Source organism: Sus scrofa, chromosome X (assembly GCF_054392235.1).
Source record: "Sus scrofa isolate SSC_HxYL_T2T_F1_AM1 chromosome X, Sscrofa_HxYL_maternal_Yorkshire_Landrace_v2.0, whole genome shotgun sequence".
Taxonomy (NCBI): domain Eukaryota; kingdom Metazoa; phylum Chordata; class Mammalia; order Artiodactyla; family Suidae; genus Sus; species Sus scrofa.
In genome coordinates, this window is record NC_139401.1 from 25608582 (window position 1) to 25634730 (window position 26149).

At 35.4% G+C, this 26149-nt stretch overlaps 2 protein-coding genes across 11 annotated transcripts in view; one reads left to right on the forward strand and one right to left on the reverse strand.

Moving 5' to 3' along the window:
• LOC110257722 (uncharacterized) overlaps positions 1-26149 on the reverse strand; it is a 476707-nt gene that overhangs the window by 218030 nt on the left and 232528 nt on the right. The window lies entirely within an intron of this gene.
• LOC100737023 (melanoma-associated antigen B18-like) overlaps positions 1-26149 on the forward strand; it is a 135195-nt gene that overhangs the window by 10031 nt on the left and 99015 nt on the right. The window contains exon 2 of one of the 2 annotated variants that reach the window (XM_085008768.1): positions 19119-19374. The exons of the other annotated variant lie outside the window; for it this stretch is intronic. The gene's annotated coding sequence lies outside the window, so the exon portion shown is untranslated. The remainder of the gene's footprint in view (positions 1-19118; positions 19375-26149) is intronic. 2 annotated transcript variants of the gene reach the window in all.

Consider the following 26149-nt stretch of genomic DNA (forward strand, 5'->3'; position numbering starts at 1 on the left):
TCTTAGGAGCCAGTCTCCTGTAAATTCCATTTATGAATTTTAGTTAAAATTGATTCACATGCTGAATTCTAAACCAATCCCTGGTAATAGCACTAAGGTCACCATAGATAAATATAGAGCTCAGTATAGGCTCAACATCTCCTCAGCCATTTGGCTATGGGGAAAGAGAAAGGAAGAGTGAGGTTAATAATCACTATCAGGGTTGGGAAAGAAAGAGAGAGTAGTGGATACTAGGGGGGGCAACTCACAGAGTGTACTGCAAAGACAGTGGAGTAAATGGATCAAATTCTAAATAAATTAGAAGGGAAAATGTCCTGGCTCAAGAACCCTATACTTATGCAACTTTCCATTCATATGTAATATTAAAAATAGTTCTCAAATATGGAAGGATTCAGAAGATATAACAACCAAAACATTTCTTAGAAACTTTGTGAATTTGAAACTCAGCTAACTGAATTATTGAAATAAACAGGTACCAATGAGGAATCCTGAATTAATCAGCAAATAATGAAATCCAAATTACTATTTTACTTACTGTAAAAACAAAATTTGATATTAAAATTCCTAAAAAGAAGTTACAAAACATTTAAATTTGTCTTGATTTTTAAAATTATAGTTGATTTACAATGTTGTGCCAATTTCTGCTATACAGCAAAATGATCCAGTCATATATATATATATATATATATACATATACACACACACACACATTCCCTTTTTTATATTATCTTCCATAACGGTCTATCCCAAGAGACTGGATATAGTTCCCTGTGCTACACAGTAGGACCTCATTGCTTATCCATTCTAAATTAAAACATTTAACTACAATAAACTCAAGCAAACAAACAAAAAGCAAATCCCAGAGTGCATTATGGTTCACAGGAGAAGATGAAATACAAGGATACTGACTATTTTATTTTTCATTGTGATTTCTCAGTTAATACATTTTCTGAAATTAAAAGTATAATATAAACAAAAATAAATGATGTAACTTCCAAATTATTTGAGAATAAAAATAAAGCAAAATAGACCAATAAGCTAAAAAAGAAAATAAATATATTAAAAGGAAAAAAATAACATAAAACAGAATTTGGAGCACATAAAGTAATTCAGCCTAAATCAATATTATATTAGCAGAAGAACATATCAAGCTGGAATTTCAGGAGCATAGGTATTCTGATAATATAATCAATTGCATCAGTAGTTTAAAGGAAATTATAAAAAGAATCATAAAAAAATTCAAATCTAAACATGGCTCCTAAGAAGAAAGGAAAAGACAAAGGAAGATTCTTGATAATCTCATCATAGAAGAAAGATACTAACTAATCATGATGAAGAGTATCTTCAAACTAAGTATTAGAAATCACATCAGTGACAACACACAAGAAAAATATCCATTAAAATCAGTTTCTCCAATAAAAGAATGCTCCCCCAATTCTACTATTACTTAGTATTGTTAAAAATTTGGGCCACTTTAATAATGTAAATGAAAAAAAGAAAATAAGGTAATCTAAGAAGTGGCCCAAGAGAACTTAGTGAAAAACTATTCCTAGAGAATTTATTAAAATGGTACATTAAAATATATACCTAGATATAAGAAAATGATGTAACAGAATATATAATTAGTTAAGTCTAAATAATTTATAAATAGATTAGACAAAATAAATTCCATTTAAAAACCTATTTAAGATCAGCACTATCCTGATTCCACAGTCAGATAAAGATACTACAAGAAAATAAAACTAGAGACCAACATCACTTATAAATACTGATGCAAAAATCACCCACAGGAAACTAGCAAGAAAATTCAAGAGCACATTAAAAAAATTAAACACTATGACCAAGCGGGATTTATTCCTGGAATTTTAAGGACAGTTCAACATATGAAAAGCAGTCAATATAATCCATCGCATTCACAGAATTAAGGGAAAAAAATGATCATCTCCATTGATACAAAAAAAGGCATTTGACTAAATTTTAATATCCTTTCACAACAGAAACACTCAACAACTAGGAATAAAAGAGAAAAGGTTCAACATAATAAAGGGCACACATGAAAAACCCACAAATAACATCTTACTCAATGGTGAAGGACAAATGCTTTCCCTCTAAAATCAGGAACTGCACAATGATGCTTGCTTTTGCCAACTATACAACAGCATATTGAGAGTTAAAGCCAGAGCAATTAGGTAAGTAAAAGAAATAAAAGTCATCCAAATTGGGAAGGAAGAAGTAAAGTGCTCTGCAGATGACATGATCTTATATGTCATCTTATATTTCTACAAACCCTAAAGATTACACACACACACACACCGCTGTTAGAGTAAATTCATTCAAGTTAAAAAAATCAACATACAAAATTCAGTTTCATTTCAATACACTATACACTAACAATAAAAAATCCAAAAAGGAAATTAAGAAAATAATTCTATTTTTAATAGCACCAAAAATTAAAAAAAAAATTAGAAAAAAACTTGAGGTAAAAGACTTGTACAGGGTACACTATAAAACACTGCTGAAAGATAGTAAAGAAGACAAACAGATGTAAAGGCATTTTGTATCCATGGATTGGAAGACTTTAGTAACATTAAGATGTCAATATTATTGAAAGCAATCTATAGATTTAATATAATTCTTATCAAAGTCCCTATTACTTTTATTTTTCTTGTAGGAATAGGAAAACCCATCCTAAAATGCATGTTATGGGACTACAAATAAGGAAACCAGTCTTGAAAAAGGACAAAGTTGGTAGTTTCACACTTCCTGATTTCAAAACTTATTACAAAACAATAGTAATCAAAATAGTATGGTACTACCATAAAGACAGACATATAAATCAAGAAAATAAAGAGCCCAGAAGTAAACTCTCACATACACAGTGAAATAATTTTGACAAAGACGCCAAAACCATTCAATGGGGGAAGGTCAATCTTTCCAACAGATAGTGTTGGAAAAACTATATATATATATCTGCAAAAAAATGAGGTTCAGCTCTTAACTTACTTCATATACAAAAAAAACTAAATCAAAATGGATCAAAGACCTAAATATAAGAACTAAAAAATAAAACTCTTAGAAGAGCATAGGGGAAAATGCTTCATGACACTGAAGTTGACAATGATTTCTTGGATATTGCACAAGTATAAATAAGAACATAGGTAAATAGGACTTAATATTTTTTTTAAAATGTACGTCAGAAGTTCCCTTATGGTGCAGCAGGTTAAGGCTCTGGCATTGCTGCAGCTGTGGTGCAGGTTTGATCCCTGGCCTGAGAACTTCCAAGTGCTGCAGGTATGGCCAAAAAACAAAACAAAACAAAACATTGTCAACAGAATGAAAAGGCAATGCATGGAATGGGAAAAAAAATCTGCAAATCATATATCTCATAAAGATTAATATCCAGAATATTTAAAGAACTCTTGTAATTCAACAAAAAGCAAACCCAACTGAAAAATGAACGAAGGGCTCCAACAGACATTTCTCCCCAAAAAACTTACAAACACTAATAAAAACATGAAAAGACGCTCAACATCACTAATTATTAGGAAAATTCAAATCAAAACCCCAATAAAATACCGCTTCCCACATATTAGGGCAGTTATTACCAAAAGCAGAAAATGACAAATATCAGGGACGATATAGAGAAAACACAATACTTATGCAACGCTGTTGGGAAAACTGTGCATCTGCTGTGGAAAACAGCACGGTGATTCCTCAAAAAATCAAACAGACAATTACCATATGATTCAGCAATTCTGTTACCTACCCAGGTTTCTTCTTCCTGACTTGCAGCAAGCCGAAGTGCTGAAATGTCGAGGTTTGCAGCAAAGAGAGGGTTTACTGGCAAAGCGGCCAGGTGAAGAAACCGGAAAACACGTCACAGATGCACTCCACCCCCACCACAGGAGCAGAGGCTGGGGCATTGATGGGATAACCAGTAAAGAAGCAGAGTGGTCTGAGGTGTGGGGAGTATGGGGAGCAGGAAGAGTGGTGATTAGGAAAAGGTGCACTAATAGTCATTCTGTGCAGGTGTAACCAGCCTACAGGCCTTGGCAAGGTCCAAAATGGAGGTGCTGAGCACACCCTGAGGGTGGAGTTTTCAACCCTCTGACCTCGAAAGGTCACCCAGGGGAAACTCGTGCATGCCTAGTTAGAGGGGTGGTGGTCCTATTTGGTCTTAACCAGCTCAGCTCAAACAAGACACAGCTGACTCCAAGTTCCTGGAAAACAACTCAGTCAAATGTCTTACTGTTTAGGCAAAGTGCCAGCTACTAGGAGAACATTTAAGTCTTAAAATAACCTTGATTAGTGAAGGCAGGTGAAATGGATTTGACTAATAATTAACTACAGTTTCAATTCTGAGTATTTAGTAAATGTATTGAAGGAAGAAACTCAGATATTTTCACATCCAAGTTTACAACAGCATTATTCACTATAGCAAAAAGGAGAAATTCTACCATCCAAGTGTTCCTAGATGGATGAATAAACAAAATGCAGTATATACATACAATGGAATATTATTCAGCTTTAAAAAGGAAGAAATCTGACAGTTGCTAAGTAAATCTTGCAGACATTTTAGTTGAAGTAAGCTAGTGACAATAGGGAAAATATTGTATGATTCCACTTACATGTGGTACCTAGAGTTTGGATAATGTAAGGATTAAAATTATTCCTAGATGACTATATAGCCTTAATGCAGTATCAATATAAATGTAATAATTTTGTTTTAGTTATTGATAACATTATTCTAAAATCCATCCAAAAAATAAACACAAAAAATTTAAGTTTTTGAAAAAGAATAAAATGCAGTGGATTTTTCAATATCAATTATTATAATTCTTGGAGAGCAACAATATTTAAAAGAGTTTGGCACTAATTCCATAACAGAGTTTAGACAACACAAAGAGACATCCAGGCATACATAAAAAACTGAGTATATGGTTTAAAAAGTAAGTTATAACCAGTCATGAAAGAAAATACTATTGAATATTTTTTTTTGTCTTTTTTGGTCGTTTTTTTAGGGCCACACCTGTGGCACATGGAAGTTCCCAGGCTAGGGGTTGAATCAGAGCTACATCTGCTGGCCTACGCCACAGCCATGCCAGATCCGAGCCATGTCTGCAACCTACATCGCAGCTCATGGCAACGCTGGATCCTTAACCCACTGAGCAAGGCCAGGGATCGAACCTGCATATTTATGGATGCCAGTCAGATTCATTTCTTCTGAGCCCCAAAGGGAACTCCTTTCTTTTTTTTTTTGGAATAAATATTTTTAAGATCATTACTCTTGAAGAAATGCATATAGACCAGTATACAATGCATCAAAACTTTAAAAATTAATTAGAAAATTATGAGGATTCCAGCAGACACATGGGAATACTCCATTAAACAAACAAAAATAAAAACATAAGAATATAAAAATCAGAGAGCATCATAAAAGTTGCCCAAGTTTCAGGAGTCATCAAAGAAAGACTTAAGATTCTTACTTTCTTCACCAAATTGGCAAATAGTCATAGAGATGATTTGTATACAGTCTACATGTATGTGTACTTATGTATCCTGAAACTAACAAAAATGAAGGGGAAAATGTTATACATTACTTTTGGAAGTGTAAACCCTTACAAAACCTGCCTGGAGTTCCAAGATGGCATCATTTGTTTAGCTTACAGTGGTGGGCACGCAGACTTCCATTATATTTTTCTCTTGTGTTATTGGTATGTTTGAAATGTTTTATAATATAAAACCACAGATAAATACATTAAAATTTAAACCTCTATTTAAAATGATCACATACTCTTATTTTCATAAAAAGTACAATGTAACCTGCAGGTTCTTGAGTACATGGGCCACCTCAATTAGCCTGAAAAGTTTTATTTTTTGACTGAATTTTAGTGGTTTCTTTTCAGTCTTTTTTCAGATTCTTTTCCATTATAGATTATTATAAGATATTTAGTATCATTCCCTGTGCTATAGTAGGTCCTTGTTATTTTATATATAGTGGAATTATGTTTTAGTCAAAGCATCATTGTATAATTTTTTTTAAATGTAGCCATGACTTTTGGGGTCAGAATTCTACCTTTCTACCCAGTAATTCTGCTGGCAATGCCAATGGTCCAAGGTTTGTTGATTGGGCAGTAGGGCCTGTCTGAGCAAGAGAGGTTTGGGGGGCACACAGAATGCTGGCTATGACCCTGGCAGGTGGCTTGCAGTAGAGGTGAAAATGTGTGGGAGTGTTCAGCATGGCAGGATGGGGGAACATCTTCGTGCCTCTGCAGAGCCAGCAGGAGTGAGGAAGCACAATAGTACTAATAAGTGAAAGCTTGATTCCACTGCTGTCAGGATATGACAAGGAAAGAATGGATTAGGTCTATACCAATGCTTTTCAAACAAGATATCAGTCCACAAGCATTAAGTGACAGCAGCATATATAGTCCTGTGGGAGGCAAAAGCAGATTTTAAGTCTTCTTCCTTGCCCTGAGGGGGTTTAAAACCTACAGAAAAAATAAGATCTAACAGAAGTGCCAGTTCGAAAACATATTTTAAAAGTTCTAAAGGAAAAGGGAATGTCTTTAATGATACACAGCAGATGACTTATTGTATCGGGTGCCCTCACTGATTTTGCTTGTAAATGTATCATACCTAGGGTAACTTGAATATGTGCCCATTTTTTCCTAGTTGTGTAAAATATTTTTCTATATACACGATTTCAGGTAATATCAGATGTGAATTTTGTACATATCTTTGCAAGTTTTATTCATCTTCAGGCAAAGTCATATAATGTGAAGAAACCTAATAGTCCATTCTTGCATATAAGGAGGATGAATGTTATGTGCAAAGCATAAAACATTGACCTGAGCTGGCCAGCATGTGAGCCTTTATTTTCCACTGTAAGAGTCTAAGATATTGGGATTTGCTCTCATGTACGTGTGTGTTTCTATATGTATGTATATATTACACATTTTCCATTATATCAAATATGTATTTCCTGTGGTAAATATGGACCAGAGGATGAAAGCCATAAATATCTGTGATCTCTGAACAACAAATTGTTTTAAAATATGGAAAGGTTAATTAAAAGTTATGGGGGCTGGTAAATCAGAAAGTCATTTGTACAGTTTTGTCCATTTGAATATACTTTAATGAGTGCCTAAAAGGAGATCAGAAATTTTTCTTCGTTTACATCCTCAGCCTTCATTTATTTCCTCAAAAGTGCAGAATAAGAGGACAGTTAGATTTGCATAGCAGCATGACAGGAGGGACAGTGAGGATCAGGGTTGTGGGGAAAAGTAGACAGACAAAACACTGTACTTACTCTGTAAGAAGAAAAGCAGAGAGGTGCCATCGACAAGTACCCACTGGCTTCCTAAGCGTTCACTGTCTCAGGGACCCTACGTGGAAGTTAAACATGATGGAGGGCTTGTCCATATATTAACACACTCATCTCTATTTCCACAGGCCCCAAATCATCTCCTATCACCAGTTACCTGTATAACATCTAAACTGTCAACTTGACAGACTAAGCAAATTAACTGAAATTCTACAAAAAAATACTTTCTTCTCTAACTATAAAATTTAACCAAGGTGGAAGTTTGGGGGATTCTATCAAGAAAATCTGGCTTCTAAAGGTTTAAACAAAACTTATTTTACTGCTGTAAGGGCTTCACATGTAAGGTGAATCTTCATTCCTTCATTCTGGAGGATGAAATTCTAGTGAAATAAAAGGAGTGTACAGTACTGATGCTTTCACACAGATGCCAGTATCGGTAGCTGTTCATGGTGTTATTTATAAATTCAAGATTTCCCGCAAAATTCCCTGGATCATTGCAGTCTACTGTTGGTATTTACTTTCTGGGCTTATTATTTGGGGAGGTCAATAAATGATTAACTGCAGCTTATTTTGTTTTAGCCAGGGCAGTGGATAGACTGAATTTCTCACTTTGTCTTCTCAGCAGTTGTGTGGATTATGGAGATGAGCTGTGGCTCTAGCGGAAAATGCATCATTTATATATGTCAGTTGGATAGCATCACATGCCTGCTCTGGACTCTTTCTCAGAGGCTGTGAGATTTATGACCTTCATAAAGCCTTTTTCCCCCCATAGATCATGTTAGTGGAATACTCGTACCTTTTCTGGACTTTACCCTTTCAGGGGCCAGCCAGAATCAGAAAGAACAAGATGCCACTGTGGGAATTTTTACCAAAATGAGAAAAAGATTCCATTCTTCCCAAATTTCCCTCTCTTGCCAAACTACTAATTATGTAGAGTACACAGATAGGTAAATGGATTATTTTTCATTTTCAACATATTTAGTTTGGAAAAAACATATGTTTATTTTTCTAAACATCTTTTTAGAGCAAAAGGTATAAGTTGCTTAGCTTGGCAGAGGTCTAGGGCAAAATCCATGTGCACAACATGAGACTGTTCTCACTGATGTTCTCCTCAGTTCTCAAAAATGTAAATGTGGGCTTCATTTGTCCCATCTGTGTAAATGATAGTCTACCATTGGTATCATGTAATCAGAAAATAATTTTCATAATCAGACACCACTTCTGAAGTAGTCATATATATGGTTGAAGGCAATGCAGATCTTAACAGTATAACATCACCAAGTCAAAGTTCCAATTCATGAAGTAACTGCTTAGAAAAGGGAAGACAATGCTTGATTTCTTCTTGTCTCAATGTAGCCTACCTCAGCCCCTCCTCCAGCAATGCAAAGAATAATAAAACTTAATTTCTACCTTTAAAAATGGCACCAATTACTGAACAGAAAAACATAAACAAAAGTGATACAAAACAGAAAAGAAGATGAATTAAGTGTGATTATGAAGACAGCAGAATGTGATTATCTAAGAAGATGGACACAGGATTCAAAGAGGAGGACCTGGAGTTTGACAAATAGATTTCCCTTCTGGCTGAGACCTTTTCAATCTGGAAGAAAAAGGAAAATCAGCTAATTCAAAGTATTAAAAATATAGGTGTTGGAATTTATATAATGTTGTATACCAATTTTATCTCAATAAAAACCAAAATGTAGGTAATGGAGCATGTTGAATCAGAAAAGAGTAACATAGTTTTAAATGCTAATACATGTAAACACACTGAACCACTGTTACATTAACAGAGGTACTTATTACAGCTATACATCTGCAAAATATTTATCCAGATCTAGATACACATAAACACACACGGCATATACAAGAGCAAAGACAAATGCCAGAACACCAAACTTGTTTTTGAATGAATGAGTCATCCATGAAAAAATACTCCTGTACCTTTCATTTTCATTTGTTTTTTCTTACAACATCCTCATAGATTGAAAAGGGAATCTTTCTTTACCAATTTTCATCTTTTTAAAAATAGCTTCTCCATTGATTTTCCCCTTTTTCTTTGCATCAGACCTTGAAATGCGTAAAAATGGGGTTTAATTACATTTCCATATTCATCTCACAAGCATTAAAGGCTTACTGTGTGATATGGAAATATGACTGCAAAAGGTTTAGATTGAATAATTCGTGGCTCCAGGAAAAGCAAAAGTGAATAACAACAAAGGAAAATTTGTGATATGAGCCGTTTTCTTGGTGATTTATCACTTTTGCCTAAGTACTTAATTCATCAAAGATTTATGACACTGAGTCTGGTTCTCTCTTGGGAAGGCCAAGGTTTGTTTGGGTGTTGCTGAATTATATGCAATAAAAGGTTACGTATTCATCTAAGTTACGTAAGAGAGCGATCACTTATTACCTTGACAGCATGTGAAAAAGAACCTGAATTCACAGATTCAAGGAATAGTCAAGATAGAAAGATCACAGAAATGTTTAAACACATTTCAGTCATACAGATGGAGAAGGTGAAATATAGAGAAAAATGAGGTCACAGTCCTAGCTTGTGTGTTACTGATTATACTGGCTTAGTAATATGGATCTAGGTATTTTTTAATGAGTTATTTTTAGCAAATTTAGCAACTTATATGGCATGTCTATATGCAGTAAAGCTAACAGTCCATTTTCATTAAACATGTTTTTTTTGGGGTGCACTTAACCCTTTAGTTACAACAAAAGTTCTTTATGTATACAGGTAATAAAAATTTTAAGATATTTTATTTTTAAATTCTTTATGATATTTTTGTGAGAAACTTGAGAAGTCTTCTGCACATCCTCGTGTGCCCTACATTAAACAAGAAGGCCCCAATTTGAGTTTTTCACTTTACATTATAATGGAGCTAATCTATTCTCAGGGAAATTAGCCTTCACTTAAATGTCTGTCTACCTTTGACAGGAAAGGAAGCTTAGAAGTGTGTGAGAATATATACGTGCTTTTGCAACTGCGATATTCTCTCATCAGAAAGTGCCAGAATATCTGCAAAGAACACTCTTTTGTCAAAATAAATTTTATATGAAGGCTGAGTTAATTAGTAGTTTTTATGCAGCACAGAAATCTCTGGTACCTTCTTTTTGTTGCCAACCAGTTTCATTTATCATGAATCAGCTCGATTTCAGGACCAACTATCTGTCCATTAGGATTGATTTCCAGGACTTCAGCAGACCTTACCTCCAAAAATTCTTTCAGCAACACAGAATCAATTTCTCCAAGAATGTAAGGTATTAAACTTAAAATCCTGTAGGGTGAAGTAGGCATTCTAATTAAGAGGAGCTAGTGATGGGATACTTTCGTGTCATTTAATCCTAACTAGAACAAAATGTATCCTCCTATCATTCTATTATGAAGTTTATACTAAATCCTTATTACCTATTTAGTAGTAGAAGGGGATTAGCAATGAGGTGAACTTAATCACAAAAGACTGAGCAGATCTACAAAAACTTCCAAAATTCAGAGCAAATGGCAGTCCAAAAGACACTATTATAATCTCCCCAGTCCACATGGTTGATTTTCAGTTTTGTAAAGGAAAGCTACTTTGTGGTAATTCCAGCAGTTCCTGTGGTGCTGTTACTTCTTAGATTGTCAACTTTCACTTTCTGAATTCTCACTTTCATAAATATGCCTTTCATTTTTCTGACTCTCCCTGGAATCAGAAAGGGCATTCATAGTCAGAGAAGAATTGAACTCTTGTTCTATTTCCTGAAGGATTCAGAAATGTGTTACCTCTCTCAGTTATGGACAAGCTTAAAGCAAATATTTTGTAATAGCGCATTTGAGGAATTTTAATTTGTGAATGTTAATATTTTAAAGTCAAAATAAAATAGAGATCCATTGAAGGGATGATATTTGAAATTGTAAATATATCTGTGCCCATTCTCACAAACACAGGGATTTAAAAAATTCTTCTGAGGGGTTTTAGGTCCTGGTGATATGATGGGTTAGATACCCTGAACGAGTCTGAACAGAAAAAAAAAATTGAATGAAGATTTATGAAGATATGAAGATATATGAAGATAATTGAATGTATCCCTGAGTTAGCAAGAAAAACCACTCCAATTTCAAAACAAAGTGAAAATGGCAAAACTGGAAGATGAATGTTGACCTAAGTTTCTGAAGTGTGGGTAACTGCAGAAGCATGGTGAGTCTGAGCTTTCTTTTCTCTTGCCTGATCAGGACTAGAAGACAAGGAAAAGCTATGGTCTGCCCATGCCAGAGTCTAAAAAGAGGGCTACCTCCTCACTTTGATGTTAAATGGGAAATAACCCTGTCACACAGAAGAGGAAGGCAACACAACAACAAGTAAATTACCTACCTTTACTTTAGTGCTTCAGATATCTATGGTGAACACTAAAGGCTTATATACAGAGGGTAAATTGTATCCCCTTAGAAGAGAATGATTGAATGGTAGAATAAAAAAATAAAAAGAACCTTAATCAATCAAAAACAAGACAAAAGGAAAAGAATAAAAAAGAATGACCAAAGCAGAATATACAGAAAACACAGTAATTGAGTCAAAATAAGTTAAATTGAGAAAATACTCATAATAAATACATATGGGCAAATGTATCAAATTAAAAGAAATTCAGCCCTGAATTTACTATATCTCGCAATATGTTGTATATATAAAGGAGACCCTCAAAACATTAGGATACATAATTCTGTAACTATGTATGATGGTAGATGTTAACTACACTTATTGCGGTGATCATTTCCCAATATATACAAATATCTAATCATTATGTTGTACATCTGAAACTAATATAATGTTATATGTCAATTGTACCTCAATTTAGAAACAAACCAAAAAAAAAAATCCTAAAACATTAAGATACAGAAGGTTTGAAAATAAAAGGGTGAAATCATAGATACCAGGCAAATGACAAAAAAAAAGAGAAAAGCTGGTATAGGTAAAGTAGTAACAAACAAAATAGACTTGAACACAAAAATTTATATATTACTTGAAATAAAGAGAATCTTGTCATAATGATAAAAGTCTCAATTCGCCAAGAAGACATGTAAATTCTAGACTTGTATGGTATCAGAACAACCACACCAGAAATTTAGACATGAAGAGGAGAAATATACAAATATATCAGTATAGTAGAAGATTTCAACACATTTCTCTCAATAATAAATACATCAAGGATATAAAAATCAGTAGAAATAAAAGATATTAACAAGCTTCATCTAAGTGACATATATGGGATACTATACCAAAAATTTTATTCTCATTTCTCTTCAAGAACATATGGAGTAGTTAAGGAAACTGATCATGTGTTATATGTAAAGCAAGTCTCACCAAAGTTCTAGAGAATGCAATAATAAAAATCATATTCTTTGGCCACAATGCACTTACATTTTAAATTAATAAAAATAAAAATAATTCTAAATATCCATATCCTTGGAAATTTAAAAAAAAAAAAAAAAACTTTCAGGAGTTCCTGCTGTGGCACAGCAGGTTAAAGATCTGGCATTGTCTCTGTGGTAGTGTGAGTTCGACCCTCAGCCCAGCACAGTGGAGTAAGGATACAGAGTTGCTGCAGCTGCATCATAAGTCTCATTTGCAGCTTGGATACAGGCCCTGACCTGGGAACGTCCATATGCCATGGGTGCAGCAAAAAACAAAACAAAACAAAACACCAACAACTTTCAAACTACCCACGAATCAAATAAAAATAATGGATATTAAAAAATATTCAGCATAGATATGAGAATGTTAAAGCCATTCAGTATAAAGATCTAAATACACACCTAAATTATCTTTAGATCTCAATTATCTTAATCAAAATCCTAATAGTAATTCTCATGGTAATATACAAAGTGATTCTAACATGTTTATGTAAGAGCCAAAGACAATGAAGAAGAACAGAACAGACATTTTGTTGAACCAGATACTGGGATATTAAAAACAGTGTGTGTGTGTGTGTTTTCTGTCACACTCATGGCACATATGGAAGTTCCCAGAGAAGGGACTGAATCTGAGCCACAGCTGCAACCTATGCTGCACCTGCAGCATCGCTGGATCCTTAACCTACTCCACAGTGGGATCTCCTAAAAGCAACATTAACTAAGGAAAAGATTTGATACTGTAATATAAAACCTGCTTCAAAGACTGGAAATCGTAGAAATTGAGGAGCAGTGGGTTATTCAATAAAGCACTAAACCAATTTGTAATCTACATGGAAATACAAATTAGATTCCTACCCTTGCATACCATAAAAATGAGTTGGATTAGATAATTATAAAAATGAAAAATTAAAACTTTTAGAAGATAGTATAAATAACTATTGTTATGAACCCTGGGTAGGGAAGAATTTCTTAAACAGGACTAAAAAATCTATAGCCATGAGGAAAAAATGTTCTCTGAAAATTAAGAGCATTTAATTAATAAGAGACATGGAAGAAAGAATGAAAATTCAGGGTACATACTTGGACAAGTCATTTCCAATTTGTATAACTGATAAAGAAATATCTATTTATCTATCATATATCATCATTTCTATAAAGATGGTTATACAATCAATAAGGAAAAAAAAAAAGCAAAACAGGTCCTCCAAACCCCCATGAACAACACTTTCTAGAAAAAGAAAATCTGACAGATATCAAGAAAAAAAAAGGTGCTCAAATTTATTAAGAATAAAGGAAAGTCTGAGAAATCAAGTGACATTAACAACGTATGACTGGGAGTTCCTGTCATGGCTCAGTGGTTAACGAACCCAACTAGCATCCATGAGGACATGGGTTCAATCCCTGGCCTTGCTCAGTGGGTTAAGGATCCGGCGTTGCCGTGAGCTGTGGTGTAGGTCGCAGACGCGGCTCAGATCTGGCATTGCTGTGGCTGTGGTGTAGGCCGGCTACAGCTCCAATTAGACCCCTAGCCGGGGAACCTCCATATGCTGGGGGTGCGGCCCTAAAGAGACGAAAAGACAAAAAAATAAATAAATAAAAATTTAAAAAAAGAATGTATGACAATAGGGATTATCATACACTGCTAACTGGAGTAGATAATCATACAAACTTTTTGTAAAATCATATGGCATCACCAAGCAACTGTGATAATGCAGATAATGATGACACAGCAATTCAACGCCAAAGTATACAACTATAAATTTTTACCCTTTTGCTCCAGGAGACAAACACAATAAATTTCATGGCAAAGCAGCAGCATTTACTCTGGAAGTTGGATGGGATCAGTTCAGACATCATCAATTGGCTTTCTTGACTTCCAGCCCAAGGGGAGGCACTAGCAGGCACTCACAGGTTTGAAGGAGGGTGAGGTTGGTATAGTTGTTCCTGAATCACTCTCCCTGAAAGTCATCCTGGACTGGCTGCATTTTATCTCTATGAAGACCACAGTTCTTCTCAGGCAATCCTCTCACTCTACTTTCTCCATATCTAGGTTTATATAATAGCTTTCTCTCCCTTCAGATCTCCAGGGTTGGAAAGGGCTGTGCGCTGTTGCATTATGTTTTGTTGGTTTGCTGAAATCCTATCACACTTTTGAAAAATAGCCCCTTTATTAAACTCTACCAATGTATTAAGTTTGAGTTCGCCATCTGGTTCCTGAGTGAATTTTTACTAACACAAACTCAATGAAACATTGCTAATCAAATGGAAATACATCTTGTATTACATTTATATAATTGCATTCGATTGTGTAAGTACAATAGAGTAGTAAAATGTCTGAATTACAGTTGCATGAATTAATATGGTTAGATCTCTATAACTTTACTGAGCTGAAAAAGCCAAAAAGTTCCTAAGTATGATTTCATTTATGGAAAAGTATGAAAAAAAGAACCAAATATATATATTTGGGAATAAGGTCACATATCATAAAGCTATAAATTTAAACAAGGAAGTACATTGTGTTCTTGTCACTACAGGATGTATAGGAGAATAGAAATAGGCATCTAACTAGACTTTTGCTATCTACAGTGCCTATGTGGGCAGTCCATTATGGAATTGTTGTTGCTGTTATTATAGGAGTTTAGAAGGATATAGCACATGGTTTAAAATGATGATCCCATGAGCTCTTGTTTCACTTACTATCTGCAATAATAATACAGATAATATTCCCACATTTCAGCCTCAAGTGTACACAGTTTAATAGATATAGGGCATTTACATTTCTAAGAGAAAAGTGTTATAAGGCCTCAGACCAAGGGGAATATTTGAATTCTCCCAAGAAAATGAAAAACTGTGAAGGACTAGAGGGAAATGACCCCACAAGAGATGGAGATGGAATTCTTTTACACTCACTATCACTTCTCTTACTGACTTCCTTTCTCCCTGCCTTCCCACTTAATAAAATTTTGAAGTTGATTACAATTAGTTTTTTATTTAATTGAAGCAACATATAGGAAAGTGGGACTATTCTGTGCCAATAGTCTGTGAATATCTAAACAGTAAAATGGAAAGAGAATTTTGAAGCATAGGTTCAAAATCTGCCTACTCCAAGAATCAATCTACTCAGTTTCTCTTGTCAATTAAAAAAAAAAGTATAATGGGAGTGTTGTGAGTTAAGTTTTATTTGGGGCAAAATGAGGACTATAGCCTAGGAGACAGCATCTCGGATAGCTCTGAGAAACTGCTCCAAAGAGGCAGGGGGGAAGGTCAATATATGTATGATTTTAGTGAAGGGGATACATGCAGTCAAGCACACATTTTGGTGGGAGGTTGCTCCTCATCACAAGGAGCAGACATCACTGTGAATGATTTTAGTTTTTCTAGATATGAGGAGATGCAAGAATTGGTGCCATAAAATCTTTTCCTGAAAACATCCATCTGAAAGCCTGTCCTGCCAGTTTTCCCAGAGCACACCCTGAACTCCTTTCAGGGAGTGCGAAGGTCAGGGACTTTAGTGGCTAGTGATTTAATCATTGTAGAGGCAGATGGCAAGTACCAATTTTTAGTTGGTACTCTCCACTCTACCTTCTATTGTCAAATGATGGATCTTTCAGGGATTTAAGTATATGTGGCAAATTGGTCTGCACACCATTAGATCCAGGTGAAGGGAGTCATTGACAGAGGGGGGAAAATGGACACAAGAGGACAGTACATTGCCAGAAAGGAAAATGCATACTTACTAAGGGATCTTATATCTCTTACACTTGGTAGCAGAGGAGAAATAATTTTCCCTCTTCTCTTCTAGGTTCTCATCTGAGACTCCATGTAATAGACAGATTAACAGGAGAAAAACAAATTTAAAAACATGTATACCTCCTGGATATACAGGACAGACAAAGGAAAACTAAGTAACTGTAGGAAATGATCCAAGCTCCCATGTTAAATACCATCTCCAGCTGAAGACAAAAGAAAGTGTTGTGAACGGGGAGCCAATTATGGGAGGTTTTCAGGAAAAACCCAGTAAACAAGAATAAAATTGTTAGGCAGATTTAAGTCCTTGCCTTCTTCACTGATAGTTTCTAGAGATTTCGAGTCATCCTCTCTTCCTGGTTCCAAGAGGGAGACACTCTGACAAATGGGGATTTCCCTTTTAAATGTAAATGTCTCTAACAAAAGGGTAAATTTCACTGGGTTTTCAGAGTTTCTCTTGTGTCTGCAGATTCTTAAAAACAATCAGCTTAAAATAATCCTTACTCCAAAGAGTCCTATTTTGGTGTGGCAAATTCTGCTCCCCTTCAATTTCCTATTAATTTCTCAAAGAGCAGGGAAATCATTCTTTCGCTACTGTTTCCACCAAGTACTTTTTGTAAATAATATTTTTTGGCTGATGACTTGATAAGCCCAAAGAACAATCTGTTGGCACTAGGACAGTTACACAGCAGCTTTACTCAGAGGTTATTTGGGGATGACCTGTCAATTTTATTGTAAACTTAAACCAAAAAGTAGTCAATAGAATTCTGATACAGCATTTTGAAAAAAAAAAATCTATAAACTTGTTAAGAATCCTCAAATTCAAAACTGTCTAAAATTATAGGGTGAACTGAGGTTAGTGGGTACAAACTATGAAGAGAAAGATTTTCACACCATTTATTAATTGAACCATTTGCTCATCCATTAAATACATAATGAGTGATAGGCACTATTTTAAATACTGGAGATACAAATATGAATAAAACACAATTTTTTTTTTTTTTTGGCCGCACCCATGGCATATAGAAGTTCCCAGGCCAAGGATTTAATCTGAGCCGCAGCTGCAACCTATGCTACAGCTGTAGCAACACTGGATCTTTAACCTTGCTGTGCCACAGCGTGAACTCCAAATATGAATAAGACACAATTTCGATTTCTAACCCTTTTGAATTCTTGTGGTTGGACTAATAATAAAATTGACACAAGACAGATTAACAAAAGAAAAAAAAATTAATTCGTGCATATGAAGTTCTCATAGAAATGGACCTAAGAGGAGTTCCCATTGTGGTGCAGTGGAAACAAATCTGACTAGTATCCATGAGGATGCGAGTTCAATCCCTGGCTTTGCTCAGTAGGTTGGGGATCCAGCGCTGCTGTGAGCTGTGGCAGGTGGCAGACGTGTCTCAGACCTGGGTGTTGCTGTGGCTGTGGCGTAGGCTGGCAGCTGTAACTCTGATTTGACCCCTAGCCTAGGAACTTTCATATGCTGTGGGGGCGGCCCTAAAAAGACAAAACAAAAAAAAAAAGAAAAAAGAAATGGGCCCTAAGAAATAGCCAAAGCAGGCAGTTTTTATATATATATTTTTTTTTGACAAAGAAACAATACATTTTTGAGAGATTGACAGGACAAAGAATCTTAGGCTTTGGCTACTTAGTGAAGAAGCTAAAGAGAATTTGCATGTGGGGTAGTATATTAAAGAAGAAAGAAGGCATGTTTATAGAGGCTTCTCTGCCTGAATTCCCAATTTCTGGCAATAAAGGTGTCCTTCTACCTGTAGATGCAGGGAGGGCACCTTTCACATGAGAGGTTTATTTCCTGCTTTTGGGGAGCTAGAAAGGAGGGCAGAGTGTCCCTCTTACATTGGCCATTTCTTAAGTAACTTAATTCAAAATAATTAATATACCATGAAGGCATACTTTGGGGTGGCCTGTCCTGAGCCCTGGAAATATTTAGGACTTCAGGGTCTATTTGGGGAGAAATAAACATGAATTAGTATATTTCTATAACAAAGAAACATGGACTATAGTTGAAGGAATAATAAAACATCGTATCAGACAAATATGTTATGATGCCTGGGAAGTTGAAGGAAGGGTTCACCATAGAGCTGATAGTGTATTTTAAACAGCAGTAGAAGAGCTATGATGATAAAGACATTAATGCTGTCCAAACACGATGCTGTTGATGATGAAACTTTCATTTTTAAAGAACTTTGATTTGCAAAGAAATTTCTTTACGCAATTTTGTTTGATGTGATTGCTTCAATAAACGCATGAGGTGGGCTTTAACTCCATTACTTTTTCGAGTAGAATAGACAGCAATTCAGAAAGATTAAATTATTTGACAAAATTTTATGGCTACTAGGGTAATAAATGAAGACTCCCCAAAGGGAATTGCCCATTTCAGGAAGTTGAGAGTTCCCCACTATGATGAGTGTTTGGCAATAAACTGGATGAGCAATTGGAAGGATAGACTGATTGGTGTCAAATCAGTTTGTTACACAAATTCCTTTAAATTTCACCATCTTGTAATTTTCGGGGCTAGAGTGATTATGAATTTATATAATTAACTTAAAAGAGCTTTCTTTTTTCTTTTCTTTTTTTTTTTGTCTTTGCTATTTCTTTGGGCTGCTCACGCGGCATATGGAGGTTCCCGGGCTAGGGTTCGAATTGGAGCTGTAGCCACTGGCCTACGCCAGAGCCACAGCAACTCGGGACCCGAGCCGCGTCTGCAACCTACACCACAGCTCAGGGCAACGCCAGATCGTTAACCCACTGAGCAAGGGCAGGGACCGAACCCGCAACCTCATGGTTCCTAATCGGATTCGTTAACCACTGCGCCACGACAGGAACTACAAAAGAGCTTTCTAAGTAAAGAAGAAACATAATCAACTTCAATTATCAGGTACTTCTTGAGAAACTACCGTGTAGCAGAAATGTCATATTGGGAGCTTGGGACAATAACTCAATAAGGTTTGGCCTCTGCTTATCAAAGAAGATAATATGCATTTCAGTTATGTTCTTAAAATTATTATTATTATGGGGCCATTTAATTATCAGTTTATAAAGATTTGTCCCAAATAACTGAGAATTATCAGTGTTTTCTTCGCTATTAGCCAAGAAAAAAACAAAAAAACAAAAAAAAAAAACACACACACACAAAGAGAAGTGAAATGTAGAGGCAATTATTCATATTGCTTGGACAAAATCATTTGAGAAAAACATTCAGATTTCCTCCCAAATTGAAAAATTAAACCATTTACTCAAGTGGTTAGCATATCCAACAGCTTATACTCATATAGTCTGTAAGAATTAACTGATTATTTTTATTTAGTTCCTTGATTTATTTTTCTACACTTCTCATATGCTAAACAGAGTGTTAATCACTGTCATAAAAATATGTCAAGATCAATGTCTTCATATTAGAGGTTACTTTGTATTTGTTTTTTGTGCTATTGGAGCTTGTTTTCATGAAATATTAAAAAAAGCCCAAATATTTAAAAAAACAAGCAACAGATGCCATAAAAATCTCTCAACCTCCCACTCACCATCCCAGGGCTATGCAATAGAGTAATTCTTCCTCATCCACTCACATTCAGTATTCTAAACCTAGAGAAGCCCCAAAATTAATCCTCTGACTTTGAATGAGAAACACAGACATTTCCTAAACACTCTGCCCTCTGCCCACAGTGTCTTCCCTCCCTCTCTTTTACCAGTCTCTAATTAAGTATGCAGTGTTGCATACCCACCATCGACCTGATCCATTAAAAGACGTTTTGTTGTTAAATATTTCATTGTTATGAGCTCACACTTAAATCTAAAGAGCAATCTGTGAGAGAATGAAGTATTCAAAGATTTTATAGCCCATAAAACGACAAGGAAATTACTTTTCAGGGAACTACCACATCATGGAGGCACTGCCTTTTTGCACTTCTTTCTTTCCTACTGATTTTTCCCCCTGTGTTTTCTCTACACAACCACAGTACATCGATCTGAACTACAGAAAATTATACACTCTGAGCTACAAGTCAACCAAGGGCATAGGATGATTAAAGACCCAAGATCTTACTGCCTACTTCGGTAACTCCTCCTTTCAGATGGCTCATTTCCAAGTCCTGATCAGTGCTGTACCACTACTTCCAAGAGGACTTCCGTTCTGCTTCCACTCACAGCAATTAGCAAGTCTCACTGGCATTACCAAATCATTTCCTCACACAGTGTACCTGTAACTAGAAAACTAAAGGAAGCAAGAGGAACACATTGACAGAAAGCCAGGAACAGAGGAGTACCACTGTGAAATAGCAGCAGAGCCAGGGCTCCTGGACTTGTATAAAAGCTATGCCGAGGGGCTGAGAGGTGGCAATTTTCCCATCTTTACTCCTGGCTCTGCAGCTTGCCCTAAAGCATCTTTTCTCCCTTACTGAGTTTCACTGACAGCAACACCCTTCCCTCAGGGTCCTAAAGCTGTTTGTGCAGCTGTGCTGGCAACTAAATGCTTCCCGTTATATTGCTTCCAGGGTGAACACATTAAGTTGAATCATTGTCTCTTTTCAACACAGATAGTTGAACTCCATGTGTACTGAGATAACAGGCATTAAGGAAATGTAATCAGCTGAGCTACTACCAATTTAACACTAAACGATAAAAAATTTTCAAAAAAACATCTTACTGCCAAAAAGGACAAAAAAGAAACTCTGGTTAATTCCTTTCCTCCTTTATTTTTAAATCTTCATTTTAGAGATGAAAATTTTGAGTTCCAAAAATTAGGTGACTTGTCAAAGATGACCTAACTGATTAGTGATGGTGTCAAGTCACTAAGGCAGAATAATACACTAAAATTAAGTTTCCTACTCTAACCACACAGCTAAATTCTTAAAGCATCTCCATAATACTTGTTTCACAATAGGCATATTCAGCCTATGCTTAAACATATCCAAAGAGAGAAGATTCATTTTTTGGACAACCAAAGCATTTGGGGTCAGTTTTAAGGATTAGAATTTTTTTTTACTGTTTACCTGAAATTTATTTTTCTACATGTTCATTTCTTCATTCCATTTGACCCTTTGGAACCAAACAGAACAAGCCTTATTTTGCTTCCACATGACTCACATATTTTAATTATGCTTTTAACAATTTTATTTAGCCCCTGCCCTACCCCTCAGGGACGTTTTTCTAGCTTAGAAGTTTTATATCCCTTCTGTGCCTCCTTTTCTCTTTGCAAAAGGCTCCATATTCTTCAACTGAGGTTCCTAGCATCCATTAGTGTATACTATTTATTTAACTCACTTGTTGGTTGGTTTCTTTCACTTATTTTCATGATGGTGATGATGATGATGATTTTGTTGGACAATTTTGCAGTGACCATCTGGTTCCACTGTCCACTTGTGTTGCTGAAACTTGGCCTCTGTCCAACAGTGCTGAACAGAAACTTGGAGACAGAATTTTGGGTGAAGGCAAAAAAAGATAGCTGTATGGTTTTGCCAAGCAAAGGAGTCCGCAGCTGGTTAATGCCTTACAGACTGTGCCACCTCCCCACCCCGAGAAAGAATTTCAGGGAGTTTTATAGTCTTAAAGGAGAAAAACAGACTTTCAGATAGCAATCTGGACTGGGACAAACATGCATTCTTCTTTCTTTGGGGGAATACCATTCAGCCATAAAAAAGAACAAAATAATGCCATTTTCAGCAACATGGATGGAACTAGAGACTTTCACACTAAGTGAAGTAAGTCAGAAAGAGAAAGACAAATACCATATGATATCACTTATATCTGGAATCTAATATATGGCATAAATGAACCTTTCCACAGAAAAGAAAATTATGGATTTGGAGAATAGACTTGTGGCTGCCAAGGGGGAAGGGGAGGGAGTGGGAGGGAATGGGAGCTTGGGGTAAATAGATGCAGAATGTTGCCTTCAGGATGGATTGGCAATGGGATCCTGTTGTGTAGTACTGGGAACTCTGTCTAATCAATTATGATGGAACATGTAATGTGAGAAAGAAGAATGTATACATGTATGTGTAACTGGGTCACCATGCTGTACAGTAGAAAAATATATATATATAAATAAATGATAAAAAAAGATAAAATGTTAACTGTTGAATTGCTGGGTCAAAGCATTTGTGTACTATTCAGGGGAAACTTCCATATCTTTTTCCACTCTCTTTTCTGCCAATTGTATTTGTCCATTTTTGCTTCCACACAATAATTTGAAAGCTATTTGAAAATAGAATATGCTCTAGTGGATCAGTACTGTGAATGTCACAAATCGGGTATAAAACAGGTTCCTTGTGATTTTGACAAGGTATCCAGGGCAACGTGTCTTCATTTATAAAAGGAAGGGTCATTCCTTCAATGGCATTCTTCATGCCCTTCCTTCATGGCACTTTATAACTCGTACTTAGTTTATTACATATTCATTATCTTTAATTTTTTAAAATGATCATCTCATGTGTTTTCACTGTTTCGTGCTCTCTCTTCTCTACCAGTATGGCCTTTCAAAGATCCTTTAAAAATGTGGTACTAGAAATGAACACAAAAATCAGTCCAGTCAGACCAATATAAACCAGTGAGACATCAGCTCACTTTCTCTGGACACTATAGTCCTACTATTGTACACTCGCACTGTGATATGCTGTTAGGTTTGGGGATTTTGTTTCCTCTTTTCTTTTTTGATTTTAACTGTGTTGCACTGAACTTCTTTAGATGTGAACTTTAAATTCTTTGCATTTTTGACTATTGTAAATTCAGGTTTTTCTGAACTTGTATGTTAACTAATTACTATTTGAAAACCAAATTACAAGACAATACATTTTTCTCAGTTAAATTTAATTTGGTATGTTTTGAATGTTGCTTCTGCTGTCAATTATATTATTGCTACTTTTAGCTCTTATTCTCCTTAAACGTTGTTGCACATTGTAGGGGAGGAAAAAGTTTTCCTCAACTGCCTCAGGGTCCCTGTCTGGGTCTGAAAATTAAACTGATAAAAAGGAGTTCCTGTCGTGGCACAGCAGAAACAAATCTGACTAGGAACCATGAGGTTGTGGGTTAGATCCCTGGCCTCGCTCAGCAGGTTAAGGATCCGGCGTTGCCCTGAGCTGTGGTGTAGGTCGCAGACGTGGCTTGGATCTGGCATTGCTGTGACTCTGGCGTAGGTGAGCAGCAACAGCTCCGATTAGACCCCTAGCCTGGGAACCTCCATATGCCACAGGTGTGGCCCAAAAAAAGACAAAAGACAAAATAATAATAATAATAATAATAATAATAATAATAAATTAAATAAACTGATAAAGATTAACAGGTGAGAAGCATACAAATTTACTTAATAAATTTTAGGTCATAGAGGAGCCCTTATAAGGAAATGAAAACCTTAAGACCTTAACGCTGAGTTTTTTATGCTAGGTTTGATGAAGAATGGATAGTTATGTAGCAAAATGACAGGTTAAAGAGTATGAAGTAATATAGCATGGCCTGTTTAGATCCTTTTCAGCCTTTTCAGCAGCCCTTTGTCCTAGGAACGAAGGCTACTCCTTTCCTCCAGGTGTATGGGACGGCATCCCTCGCATCAGGGTTTTATAACCTGTTTCAGAGAGAAGGGAGCAGGGAGGTCAGTGACCTTCCTGTTTCTGCTGTTTTCTCAAACTTCTTCAGCTTAAAATATTCACTACAGAAAGGTGCTTTATTTGAGGGTTGGCTTGCCCTGTGTCCCATCAATATATTTCTCAGCCTTTGCAAACAGAAGGTCTTGAGGGAAGTAAACCTGGAGCATGTCCTACAGCTCGCTGCACCATTGGCAAGGAGCCATTAATCTTTTTTTTCTAAGGGCTGCACCTATGGCATATGTAAGTTCCCAGGCTGGGGGTTGAATTGAAGCTGCAGCTGCTGGCCTATCCCACAGTCACAGCAGTGCCAGATCTGAGCCATGTTTGTGACCTACACCACAGCTCAATGGCTAAGCCACAGCAGGAACTCCCAGACAATGAGCCACTAATCTATATTATGACTGGTGATGTGACAAGCAATTCAAGCATCTAGCCTTATTTTAAATCTTATCCATAGGATCTCATTCGAGATTCTGAAAATAAAAGTCTTCTTCCTGAAATTAAAACATAACACCTATTAATCTAGTAAATTTGCCAAAAAAGAATGTTTTCCATAATCCATTTGTCTCCTGTTTACTACCATTTTTTCTTAGCCTAATTGTTTGTTATTAACTAATCAATAATATATGCACCATTTACGTTGAAATTTTACAACAAACTTCTCCTTTTATGCTTCCCACCATCTATCTGCTTTTCCCATTCTGAAAATCAGAATATGTATCTCCTTCACTTTTATGCATAATTTCCATTGTCTCATTTAAAAAAAAAATTTACTGTGTATCTGTGATCTTAACTAACGTTCTTTCATTATCGTAGAACATAATTTACTGAAATATGAGGTTTGATCTCATTTATAGCAGGTAGTTGCTATTCTACTTTTATTATCTTTTGACTTTATTGATTTTGAGTTTGTACTGAATTATTTGTCATAAATTTCAGAAATTGAATGTAGCATTACTTATTAGAAAGTATAAAATCAGTACTAAATAAAAGTAAACACAAAAGGTTACCTTTTGGGGGGCAACTGCTCAAGAGAGCTATTGTGGATGAACTACTAAGCTTCTTATTATATTAGGGTTCAAATATTCATTAGCTATTTTTTCAGATAAATATATAAATGCTTGATGGCTTAGGACAATCTTTCTTCATTCTTAGTTATCTTAAGTCACTATGAGTGGTTATAGTAAGAGGAGCCAAATCCTCTAAATTTCTAAAGTATATTCCACAAATGCCTCTAACATTAAGATAATCTACAAAGTGGCTTTACATTCAAATATGTTTGGGAAACCTGTCATTGTATATTCCAGGTAGGAAATTCATATTTCACTTAGCTATCACTTCTAAGAAGTATTGCTGAACCCAGAATTCTAAAGTGATAACAAAATCCTCTGCCTTTGTTTTCCCATCTATTTAACACTAGGTGGAACAACTCATTGGGTAGTACTATAGAAAGCTAAATATCACAGTGTAACTGAAGCCACATTTCATGTAGAATCAGGCGCTAACTCCTATTTCTCTGGGTTCTTCCATTATATTTCCAGGGACTTCTGAATATTCAAATTTCTTAATTTTCACCACTATATTTCTGTTACTTATTATTTCTATTGGTATTCTGTTCTACATACAAGTTCAGTGAATAAGATATTATCTTTGATTTGTGTCCCTTTCTTACCAATTCTTGTTTTTAACATATTTACCCAGGCACTGAGTCACAAACTAAACATAACCACCAAGGACTTGTTTTGGGTAAATAAAGTTATTCCTATAGGATAACTTTATTTACACTTAACAATTGTTTCTTTCATTTATATTAAGAGTGCTCATCATTTTTAACTTTGAATTAAAACTGATTATTCTAGTACATAATTATATAAAAACATTCTGTTTTCTGAAATCAGCATCACATAGTATAATACTTTCTCCAATATAATTGCAATTAACTTGTGTCTCACAGAAGACAAAAATAAAATAAAATAGAGAATAGTGATTAACAGTTTGTGTTCAGCAGGCAGCTTATCCTAGATTCCAATTCTTCCTCTGATGTGACTTAACTTCTGTTTTCTCATTTGTTAAATGAAA